We start from the raw sequence: 12,514 nt of genomic DNA, 5'->3' as shown, positions 1-12,514 counted from the left end.
GGAATGACTACGGATGCCAGGAGTCGCAAAGGGCCGACCATGATGATGAAACCCCAGGCGGAGACGGGGGAAGCAGCAAGGGATACCAGCCTCAGGCCTGCACGGACGGTGTTGGTTGGGGTGAGTCTCCCCAAAAGTAGTGCCGCCGTCCGTGATCTCGAAGACGGGTCAGCCTGCGTGCCCCTGGGCTGCTCTTCTCTGCTGTATGACTCTGTGTGTGTGTGTGTGTGTGTGTGTGTGTGTGTGTGTGTGTGTAGGTGTCTGTGTGTGTGTCTCCCATTCTCTCTTCTCTCTCTGTCTCTCAGTCTCTGTGTGTTTCTTTCACACTGTCTGTCGGTTTGTGCCAGCCGAAGTTGCGTCAGGGCTACCAGGACGGTGTAGGATTGGGGATGTTGCGAATTTTGCAGAAACCTGTTTGCTCCTCTGGTAGGCATTTGGAAACGTGGCTTGGGTGAGGCACAGGCGGCACCCAGAACCCCCGGGTCCCAGGTGTTCTTTGATTTTCCTTGGCATTGATGGAAAGGTCACCCGTTTCCCCCTTCCACTGGCACATACCTGGACACCACCCTTTGTTTCGCCGTCGCCTCGTATGCCTCCTTTGACACACATTAACACCAACTGCTGTGGGATTGGCCAGTGACACGCATCGTCACATGGTCTCCCCCTCGGATTCGCCTGTGTTCCTCATTGCAGGTGTCCTGTAAAGCGCGGTCGGCCTTCCGGAACCCCAGGGCTTTGACAAGCCGGGCAGGCCACTGCTCTTTCAAAGGAGGAGGGAGGCAGAGGGCTGATGGATGAGTGAATTTGCAACTGATACTAGGCCTTGAGACCTATGGGATCATTCTGTGCTGCAGCGAGGCCCTGCCGGCCTGACCAGATGTGGTGAACCCATCCTGTCTCACTCGGAGAGGGCCAAAATCGCATCTCACGGGGAGTCCGGAGAACACAGCAGGCGTCCTGAAGCTCCCTCTCCCTCGGTGGAAGTGGGCTGAAGCAGCTCCTGAGGACAGGACCCCTGGGGGTTTGGGCCTGGGACAGGATGAGACACACGCGGGCCCCTCTCCCACGCCGCCCCAAACAGGACCCAGGATCCAGCCGCCACCGCGGCGGTTGCAGGAGCATCACTGCCGCCGCTCGGCGGTGGCGGTATTTAAAGGGGACGCAGCACATCTGTCAGGAGTGAAGGGCGAATCGGCTCAGCCAATGCGCATGCGCGAGACGCGAACGGTTTCTCCCGTCACAGTGGTTCCCACGGTTGTCTTAGAAGCCAGGCCCCGAGGCTTGGCAGAGCAGCAGCCCTCCGTGGCAGTGCTTGGGTGTCGAGGCTCTGAGGCTAAAGCCTCACCTCTCCACGGGGTGGAAGGGAACGTCTCCGGATGCCAGGAGTCGCAAAGGGCCATCCATGATGATGAAACCCCAGGCGGAGACGGGGGAAGCAGCACGGGATACCAGCCTCAGGCATGCACGGACGGTGTTGGCTGAGGTGAGTGTCCCCAAAAGTCGTGCCGCCGTCCGTGATCTCGATGACGGGTCGACCTGCGTGCCCCTGGGCTGCTCTCCTCTGCTGTATGACTCTGTGTGTGTGTGTGTGTGTGTGTGTAGGTGTCTGTGTGTGTGTCTCCCATTCTCTCGTCTCTCTCTGTCTCTCAGTTTCTGTGAGTTTCTTTCCCACTGTCTGTGGGTTTGTGCCAGTCGAAGTTACGTCAGGGCTATCAGGTAGGTGGAAGATTGGGGGTGTTGCGAATTTTGCAGAAACCTCTTTGCTCCTCTGGTAGGCATTTGAAAACGTGGCTTGGGTGAGGCACAGGCGTCACCCCCAACCCCCGGGTCCCAGGTGTTCTTTGATTTTCCTTGGCATTGATGGAAAGGTCACCCGTTTCCCCCATCCACCGGCACATACGTGGACACCACCCTTTGTTTCACCGTCGCACCGTATGCCTCCGGTGACGCAGATTAACACCAACTGCTGTGGGATTGGCCAGTACCACCCGTGGTCACATGGTCACCCCCTCTGATTCGCCTCTGTTCCTCATTGCAGGTTTCCTGTAAAGCGCGGTCGGCTTTCCGGAATCCCAGGGCTTTTAGAAGCCGGGCAGGCCACTGCTCTTTCAAAGGAGGAGGGAGGCAGAGGGCTGATGGATGAGTGAATTTGCAACTGATACTAGGCCTTGAGACCTATGGGATCATTCTGTGCTGCAGCCAGGCCCTGCTGGCCAGACCAGATATGGTGAGCCCATCCTGTCTCACTCGGAGAGGGCCAAAATGGGATCTCAAGGGGAGTCCGGAGAACACAGCAGGCGTCCTGAAGCTCCCGCTCCCTCGGTGGAAGTGGGCTCAAGGAGCTCCTGAGGACAGGACCCCTGGGGGTTTGGGCCTGGGACAGGACGAGACACCCGCGGGCCCCTCTCCCACGCCGCCCCAAACAGGACCCAGGATCCAGCCGCCGCCGCGGCGGCTTTAGGAGCATCACTGCCGCCGCGCGGCGGTGGCGGTATTTAAAGGGGACGCAGCCTATCTGTCAGGAGTGGAGCGCGAATCGGCTCAGCCAATGCGCATGCGCGAGGCGCGAGCGGTTTCTTCCTCCACAGTGGTTCCCACGGTTGTCTTAGAAACCAGGCCCCGAGGCTTGGCAGAGCAGTAGCCCTCCGTGGCAGTGCTTGGGTGTCGAGGCTCTGAGGCTAAGGCCTCACCTCTCCACGGGGTCGAAGGGAATGACTACGGATGCCAGGAGTCGCAAAGGGCCGACCATGATGATGAAACCCCAGGCGGAGACGGGGGAAGCAGCAAGGGATACCAGCCTCAGGCCTGCACGGACGGTGTTGGTTGGGGTGAGTCTCCCCAAAAGTAGTGCCGCCGTCCGTGATCTCGAAGACGGGTCAGCCTGCGTGCCCCTGGGCTGCTCTTCTCTGCTGTATGACTCTGTGTGTGTGTGTGTGTGTGTGTGTGTGTGTGTGTGTGTGTAGGTGTCTGTGTGTGTGTCTCCCATTCTCTCTTCTCTCTCTGTCTCTCAGTCTCTGTGTGTTTCTTTCACACTGTCTGTCGGTTTGTGCCAGCCGAAGTTGCGTCAGGGCTACCAGGACGGTGTAGGATTGGGGATGTTGCGAATTTTGCAGAAACCTGTTTGCTCCTCTGGTAGGCATTTGGAAACGTGGCTTGGGTGAGGCACAGGCGGCACCCAGAACCCCCGGGTCCCAGGTGTTCTTTGATTTTCCTTGGCATTGATGGAAAGGTCACCCGTTTCCCCCTTCCACTGGCACATACCTGGACACCACCCTTTGTTTCGCCGTCGCCTCGTATGCCTCCTTTGACACACATTAACACCAACTGCTGTGGGATTGGCCAGTGACACGCATCGTCACATGGTCTCCCCCTCGGATTCGCCTGTGTTCCTCATTGCAGGTGTCCTGTAAAGCGCGGTCGGCCTTCCGGAACCCCAGGGCTTTGACAAGCCGGGCAGGCCACTGCTCTTTCAAAGGAGGAGGGAGGCAGAGGGCTGATGGATGAGTGAATTTGCAACTGATACTAGGCCTTGAGACCTATGGGATCATTCTGTGCTGCAGCGAGGCCCTGCCGGCCTGACCAGATGTGGTGAACCCATCCTGTCTCACTCGGAGAGGGCCAAAATCGCATGTCACGGGGAGTCCGGAGAACACAGCAGGCGTCCTGAAGCTCCCTCTCCCTCGGTGGAAGTGGGCTGAAGCAGCTCCTGAGGACAGGACCCCTGGGGGTTTGGGCCTGGGACAGGATGAGACACACGCGGGCCCCTCTCCCACGCCGCCCCAAACAGGACCCAGGATCCAGCCGCCACCGCGGCGGTTGCAGGAGCATCACTGCCGCCGCTCGGCGGTGGCGGTATTTAAAGGGGACGCAGCACATCTGTCAGGAGTGAAGGGCGAATCGGCTCAGCCAATGCGCATGCGCGAGACGCGAACGGTTTCTCCCGTCACAGTGGTTCCCACGGTTGTCTTAGAAGCCAGGCCCCGAGGCTTGGCAGAGCAGCAGCCCTCCGTGGCAGTGCTTGGGTGTCGAGGCTCTGAGGCTAAAGCCTCACCTCTCCACGGGGTGGAAGGGAACGTCTCCGGATGCCAGGAGTCGCAAAGGGCCATCCATGATGATGAAACCCCAGGCGGAGACGGGGGAAGCAGCACGGGATACCAGCCTCAGGCATGCACGGACGGTGTTGGCTGAGGTGAGTGTCCCCAAAAGTCGTGCCGCCGTCCGTGATCTCGATGACGGGTCGACCTGCGTGCCCCTGGGCTGCTCTCCTCTGCTGTATGACTCTGTGTGTGTGTGTGTGTGTGTGTGTAGGTGTCTGTGTGTGTGTCTCCCATTCTCTCGTCTCTCTCTGTCTCTCAGTTTCTGTGAGTTTCTTTCCCACTGTCTGTGGGTTTGTGCCAGTCGAAGTTACGTCAGGGCTATCAGGTAGGTGGAAGATTGGGGGTGTTGCGAATTTTGCAGAAACCTCTTTGCTCCTCTGGTAGGCATTTGAAAACGTGGCTTGGGTGAGGCACAGGCGTCACCCCCAACCCCCGGGTCCCAGGTGTTCTTTGATTTTCCTTGGCATTGATGGAAAGGTCACCCGTTTCCCCCATCCACCGGCACATACGTGGACACCACCCTTTGTTTCACCGTCGCACCGTATGCCTCCGGTGACGCAGATTAACACCAACTGCTGTGGGATTGGCCAGTACCACCCGTGGTCACATGGTCACCCCCTCTGATTCGCCTCTGTTCCTCATTGCAGGTTTCCTGTAAAGCGCGGTCGGCTTTCCGGAATCCCAGGGCTTTTAGAAGCCGGGCAGGCCACTGCTCTTTCAAAGGAGGAGGGAGGCAGAGGGCTGATGGATGAGTGAATTTGCAACTGATACTAGGCCTTGAGACCTATGGGATCATTCTGTGCTGCAGCCAGGCCCTGCTGGCCAGACCAGATATGGTGAGCCCATCCTGTCTCACTCGGAGAGGGCCAAAATGGGATCTCAAGGGGAGTCCGGAGAACACAGCAGGCGTCCTGAAGCTCCCGCTCCCTCGGTGGAAGTGGGCTCAAGGAGCTCCTGAGGACAGGACCCCTGGGGGTTTGGGCCTGGGACAGGACGAGACACCCGCGGGCCCCTCTCCCACGCCGCCCCAAACAGGACCCAGGATCCAGCCGCCGCCGCGGCGGCTTTAGGAGCATCACTGCCGCCGCGCGGCGGTGGCGGTATTTAAAGGGGACGCAGCCTATCTGTCAGGAGTGGAGCGCGAATCGGCTCAGCCAATGCGCATGCGCGAGGCGCGAGCGGTTTCTTCCTCCACAGTGGTTCCCACGGTTGTCTTAGAAACCAGGCCCCGAGGCTTGGCAGAGCAGTAGCCCTCCGTGGCAGTGCTTGGGTGTCGAGGCTCTGAGGCTAAGGCCTCACCTCTCCACGGGGTCGAAGGGAATGACTACGGATGCCAGGAGTCGCAAAGGGCCGACCATGATGATGAAACCCCAGGCGGAGACGGGGGAAGCAGCAAGGGATACCAGCCTCAGGCCTGCACGGACGGTGTTGGTTGGGGTGAGTCTCCCCAAAAGTAGTGCCGCCGTCCGTGATCTCGAAGACGGGTCAGCCTGCGTGCCCCTGGGCTGCTCTTCTCTGCTGTATGACTCTGTGTGTGTGTGTGTGTGTGTGTGTGTGTGTGTGTGTGTGTAGGTGTCTGTGTGTGTGTCTCCCATTCTCTCTTCTCTCTCTGTCTCTCAGTCTCTGTGTGTTTCTTTCACACTGTCTGTCGGTTTGTGCCAGCCGAAGTTGCGTCAGGGCTACCAGGACGGTGTAGGATTGGGGATGTTGCGAATTTTGCAGAAACCTGTTTGCTCCTCTGGTAGGCATTTGGAAACGTGGCTTGGGTGAGGCACAGGCGGCACCCAGAACCCCCGGGTCCCAGGTGTTCTTTGATTTTCCTTGGCATTGATGGAAAGGTCACCCGTTTCCCCCTTCCACTGGCACATACCTGGACACCACCCTTTGTTTCGCCGTCGCCTCGTATGCCTCCTTTGACACACATTAACACCAACTGCTGTGGGATTGGCCAGTGACACGCATCGTCACATGGTCTCCCCCTCGGATTCGCCTGTGTTCCTCATTGCAGGTGTCCTGTAAAGCGCGGTCGGCCTTCCGGAACCCCAGGGCTTTGACAAGCCGGGCAGGCCACTGCTCTTTCAAAGGAGGAGGGAGGCAGAGGGCTGATGGATGAGTGAATTTGCAACTGATACTAGGCCTTGAGACCTATGGGATCATTCTGTGCTGCAGCGAGGCCCTGCCGGCCTGACCAGATGTGGTGAACCCATCCTGTCTCACTCGGAGAGCGCCAAAATCGCATGTCACGGGGAGTCCGGAGAACACAGCAGGCGTCCTGAAGCTCCCTCTCCCTCGGTGGAAGTGGGCTGAAGCAGCTCCTGAGGACAGGACCCCTGGGGGTTTGGGCCTGGGACAGGATGAGACACACGCGGGCCCCTCTCCCACGCCGCCCCAAACAGGACCCAGGATCCAGCCGCCACCGCGGCGGTTGCAGGAGCATCACTGCCGCCGCTCGGCGGTGGCGGTATTTAAAGGGGACGCAGCACATCTGTCAGGAGTGAAGGGCGAATCGGCTCAGCCAATGCGCATGCGCGAGACGCGAACGGTTTCTCCCGTCACAGTGGTTCCCACGGTTGTCTTAGAAGCCAGGCCCCGAGGCTTGGCAGAGCAGCAGCCCTCCGTGGCAGTGCTTGGGTGTCGAGGCTCTGAGGCTAAAGCCTCACCTCTCCACGGGGTGGAAGGGAACGTCTCCGGATGCCAGGAGTCGCAAAGGGCCATCCATGATGATGAAACCCCAGGCGGAGACGGGGGAAGCAGCACGGGATACCAGCCTCAGGCATGCACGGACGGTGTTGGCTGAGGTGAGTGTCCCCAAAAGTCGTGCCGCCGTCCGTGATCTCGATGACGGGTCGACCTGCGTGCCCCTGGGCTGCTCTCCTCTGCTGTATGACTCTGTGTGTGTGTGTGTGTGTGTGTGTAGGTGTCTGTGTGTGTGTCTCCCATTCTCTCGTCTCTCTCTGTCTCTCAGTTTCTGTGAGTTTCTTTCCCACTGTCTGTGGGTTTGTGCCAGTCGAAGTTACGTCAGGGCTATCAGGTAGGTGGAAGATTGGGGGTGTTGCGAATTTTGCAGAAACCTCTTTGCTCCTCTGGTAGGCATTTGAAAACGTGGCTTGGGTGAGGCACAGGCGTCACCCCCAACCCCCGGGTCCCAGGTGTTCTTTGATTTTCCTTGGCATTGATGGAAAGGTCACCCGTTTCCCCCATCCACCGGCACATACGTGGACACCACCCTTTGTTTCACCGTCGCACCGTATGCCTCCGGTGACGCAGATTAACACCAACTGCTGTGGGATTGGCCAGTACCACCCGTGGTCACATGGTCACCCCCTCTGATTCGCCTCTGTTCCTCATTGCAGGTTTCCTGTAAAGCGCGGTCGGCTTTCCGGAATCCCAGGGCTTTTAGAAGCCGGGCAGGCCACTGCTCTTTCAAAGGAGGAGGGAGGCAGAGGGCTGATGGATGAGTGAATTTGCAACTGATACTAGGCCTTGAGACCTATGGGATCATTCTGTGCTGCAGCCAGGCCCTGCTGGCCAGACCAGATATGGTGAGCCCATCCTGTCTCACTCGGAGAGGGCCAAAATGGGATCTCAAGGGGAGTCCGGAGAACACAGCAGGCGTCCTGAAGCTCCCGCTCCCTCGGTGGAAGTGGGCTCAAGGAGCTCCTGAGGACAGGACCCCTGGGGGTTTGGGCCTGGGACAGGACGAGACACCCGCGGGCCCCTCTCCCACGCCGCCCCAAACAGGACCCAGGATCCAGCCGCCGCCGCGGCGGCTTTAGGAGCATCACTGCCGCCGCGCGGCGGTGGCGGTATTTAAAGGGGACGCAGCCTATCTGTCAGGAGTGGAGCGCGAATCGGCTCAGCCAATGCGCATGCGCGAGGCGCGAGCGGTTTCTTCCTCCACAGTGGTTCCCACGGTTGTCTTAGAAACCAGGCCCCGAGGCTTGGCAGAGCAGTAGCCCTCCGTGGCAGTGCTTGGGTGTCGAGGCTCTGAGGCTAAGGCCTCACCTCTCCACGGGGTCGAAGGGAATGACTACGGATGCCAGGAGTCGCAAAGGGCCGACCATGATGATGAAACCCCAGGCGGAGACGGGGGAAGCAGCAAGGGATACCAGCCTCAGGCCTGCACGGACGGTGTTGGTTGGGGTGAGTCTCCCCAAAAGTAGTGCCGCCGTCCGTGATCTCGAAGACGGGTCAGCCTGCGTGCCCCTGGGCTGCTCTTCTCTGCTGTATGACTCTGTGTGTGTGTGTGTGTGTGTGTGTGTGTGTGTGTGTGTGTGTGTAGGTGTCTGTGTGTGTGTCTCCCATTCTCTCTTCTCTCTCTGTCTCTCAGTCTCTGTGTGTTTCTTTCACACTGTCTGTCGGTTTGTGCCAGCCGAAGTTGCGTCAGGGCTACCAGGACGGTGTAGGATTGGGGATGTTGCGAATTTTGCAGAAACCTGTTTGCTCCTCTGGTAGGCATTTGGAAACGTGGCTTGGGTGAGGCACAGGCGGCACCCAGAACCCCCGGGTCCCAGGTGTTCTTTGATTTTCCTTGGCATTGATGGAAAGGTCACCCGTTTCCCCCTTCCACTGGCACATACCTGGACACCACCCTTTGTTTCGCCGTCGCCTCGTATGCCTCCTTTGACACACATTAACACCAACTGCTGTGGGATTGGCCAGTGACACGCGTCGTCACATGGTCTCCCCCTCGGATTCGCCTGTGTTCCTCATTGCAGGTGTCCTGTAAAGCGCGGTCGGCCTTCCGGAACCCCAGGGCTTTGACAAGCCGGGCAGGCCACTGCTCTTTCAAAGGAGGAGGGAGGCAGAGGGCTGATGGATGAGTGAATTTGCAACTGATACTAGGCCTTGAGACCTATGGGATCATTCTGTGCTGCAGCGAGGCCCTGCCGGCCTGACCAGATGTGGTGAGCCCATCCTGTCTCACTCGGAGAGGGCCAAAATCGCATCTCAAGGGGAGTCCGGAGAACACAGCAGGCGTCCTGAAGCTCCCTCTCCCTCGGTGGAAGTGGGCTGAAGCAGCTCCTGAGGACAGGACCCCTGGGGGTTTGGGCCTGGGACAGGACGAGACACACGCGGGCCCCTCTCCCACGCCGCCCCAAACAGGACCCAGGATCCAGCCGCCGCCGCGGCGGTTGCCGGAGCATCACGGCCGCCGCTCGGCGGTGGCGGTATTTAAAGGGGACACAGCCTGACTGCCAGGAGCAGAGCACGAGTCAGCCCAGCCAATACGCATGCTCGAGGTGCGAGCCGCTTCCCCCATCACAGTGGTCCCCAGGGTTGTCTTAGAAAACAGTCCCCGAGGCGTGGCAAAGCAGCAGCCTTCCGTGGCAGTGCATGGGTGTCGGGGCTCAGAGGCTCAGCCCTGAACTCTCCACGGGGTCGACAGGGACGTCTCCGGATGCCAGGAGTCGCAAAGTGCTGACAACGATGAGGAAATCCCTGGCGGGGATTGGGGAAGTAGCACGGGATCGCAGCCTCAGGCCTGCCCGGATGGTGTTGGTAGGGGTGAGTCAACTGAAAAGTCGTGCAGCCATCCGTGATCTCGAGGACAGGTCGGCCAGCGTGCCCCTGGGCTGCTCTCTCACCCGAGGGTCGTTCTCCTCCAGAGCACAACTCCCCAGACTCAGGGGGTGCCTAGGGGTGTGTGTTTCAATGCCTCTGCTGCATGACTCTCCGTGTGTGTGTGTGTCTGTGTGTGTGTCTCCCCTTCTCTCTTCTCTCTCTGTCTCTCAGTCTCTGTGTGTTTCTTTCCCACTGTCTGTGGGTTTGTGCCAGCCGAAGTTGCGTAAGGGCTACCAGGTCGGTGGAGGATTGGGAGTGTTGCGAATTTTGCAGGAACCTTTTTGCTCCTCTGGTAGGCATTTGAAAACGTGGCTTGGGTGAGGCACAGGCGGCCCCCCCAACCCCCGTGTCCCAGGTGTTCTTTGATTTTCCTTGGCATTGATGGAAAGGTCAGCCGTTTTCCCCTTCCACTGGCACATACCTGGACGCCACCCTTTGTTTCGCCGTCGCCCCGTATGCCTCCTTTGACACACATTAACACCAACTGCTGTGGGATTGGCCAGTGCCACCTGTGGTCACATGGTCACCCCCGCGGATTCGCCTGTGTTCCTCATTGCAGGTGTCCTGTAAAGCGCGGTCGGCTTTCCGGAACCCCAGGGCTTTTACAAGCCGGGCAGGCCACTGCTCTTTCAAAGGAGGAGGGAGGCAGAGGGCTGATGGATGAGTGAATTTGCAACTGATACTAGGCCTTGAGACCTATGGGATCATTCTGTGCTGCAGCGAGGCCCTGCCGGCCTGACCAGATGTGGTGAACCCATCCTGTCTCACTCGGAGAGGGCCAAAATCGCATCTCACGGGGAGTCCGGAGAACACAGCAGGCGTCCTGAAGCTCCCTCTCCCTCGGTGGAAGTGGGCTCAAGCAGCTCCTGAGAACAGGACCCCTGGGGGTTTGGGCCTGGGACAGGACAAGACACCCGCGGGCCCCTCTCCCACGCCGCCCCAAACAGGACCCAGGATCCAGCCGCCGCCGCGGCGGCTTTAGGAGCATCACTGCCGCCACGCGGCGGTGGCGGTATTTAAAGGGGACGCAGCCTATCTGTCAGGAGTGGAGCGCGAATCGGCTCAGCCAATGCGCATGCGCGAGGCGCGAGCGGTTTCTTCCTCCACAGTGGTTCCCACGGTTGTCTTAGAAACCAGGCCCCGAGGCTTGGCAGAGCAGTAGCCCTCCGTGGCAGTGCTTGGGTGTCGAGGCTCTGAGGCTAAGGCCTCACCTCTCCACGGGGTCGAAGGGAATGACTACGGATGCCAGGAGTCGCAAAGGGCCGACCATGATGATGAAACTCCAGGCGGAGACGGGGGAAGCAGCAAGGGATACCAGCCTCAGGCCTGCACGGACGGTGTTGGTTGGGGTGAGTCTCCCCAAAAGTAGTGCCGCCGTCCGTGATCTCGAAGACGGGTCGGCCTGCGTGCCCCTGGGCTGCTCTTCTCTGCTGTATGACTCTGTGTGTGTGTGTGTGTGTGTGTAGGTGTCTGTGTGTGTGTCTCCCATTCTCTCTTCTCTCTCTGTCTCTCAGTCTCTGTGTGTTTCTTTCGCACTGTCTGTCGGTTTGTGCCAGCCGAAGTTGCGTCAGGGCTACCAGGACGGTGTAGGATTGGGGATGTTGCGAATTTTGCAGAAACCTGTTTGCTCCTCTGGTAGGCATTTGGAAACGTGGCTTGGGTGAGGCACAGGCGGCACCCAGAACCCCCGGGTCCCAGGTGTTCTTTGATTTTCCTTGGCATTGATGGAAAGGTCACCCGTTTCCCCCTTCCACTGGCACATACCTGGACACCACCCTTTGTTTCGCCGTCGCCTCGTATGCCTCCTTTGACACACATTAACACCAACTGCTGTGGGATTGGCCAGTGACACGCGTCGTCACATGGTCTCCCCCTCGGATTCGCCTGTGTTCCTCATTGCAGGTGTCCTGTAAAGCGCGGTCGGCCTTCCGGAACCCCAGGGCTTTGACAAGCCGGGCAGGCCACTGCTCTTTCAAAGGAGGAGGGAGGCAGAGGGCTGATGGATGAGTGAATTTGCAACTGATACTAGGCCTTGAGACCTATGGGATCATTCTGTGCTGCAGCGAGGCCCTGCCGGCCTGACCAGATGTGGTGAGCCCATCCTGTCTCACTCGGAGAGGGCCAAAATCGCATCTCAAGGGGAGTCCGGAGAACACAGCAGGCGTCCTGAAGCTCCCTCTCCCTCGGTGGAAGTGGGCTGAAGCAGCTCCTGAGGACAGGACCCCTGGGGGTTTGGGCCTGGGACAGGACGAGACACACGCGGGCCCCTCTCCCACGCCGCCCCAAACAGGACCCAGGATCCAGCCGCCGCCGCGGCGGTTGCCGGAGCATCACGGCCGCCGCTCGGCGGTGGCGGTATTTAAAGGGGACACAGCCTGACTGCCAGGAGCAGAGCACGAGTCAGCCCAGCCAATACGCATGCTCGAGGTGCGAGCCGCTTCCCCCATCACAGTGGTCCCCAGGGTTGTCTTAGAAAACAGTCCCCGAGGCGTGGCAAAGCAGCAGCCTTCCGTGGCAGTGCATGGGTGTCGGGGCTCAGAGGCTCAGCCCTGAACTCTCCACGGGGTCGACAGGGACGTCTCCGGATGCCAGGAGTCGCAAAGTGCTGACAACGATGAGGAAATCCCTGGCGGGGATTGGGGAAGTAGCACGGGATCGCAGCCTCAGGCCTGCCCGGATGGTGTTGGTAGGGGTGAGTCAACTGAAAAGTCGTGCAGCCATCCGTGATCTCGAGGACAGGTTGGCAAGCGTGCCCCTGGGCTGCTCTCTCACCCGAGGGTCGTTCTCCTCCAGAGCAGAACTCCCCAGACTCAGGGGGTGCCTAGGGGTGTGTGTTTCAATGCCTCTGCTGC

Source organism: Pan troglodytes, chromosome 22, assembly GCF_028858775.2.
Source record: "Pan troglodytes isolate AG18354 chromosome 22, NHGRI_mPanTro3-v2.0_pri, whole genome shotgun sequence".
NCBI lineage: Eukaryota > Metazoa > Chordata > Mammalia > Primates > Hominidae > Pan > Pan troglodytes.
This window is presented reverse-complemented; position numbering follows the sequence as displayed.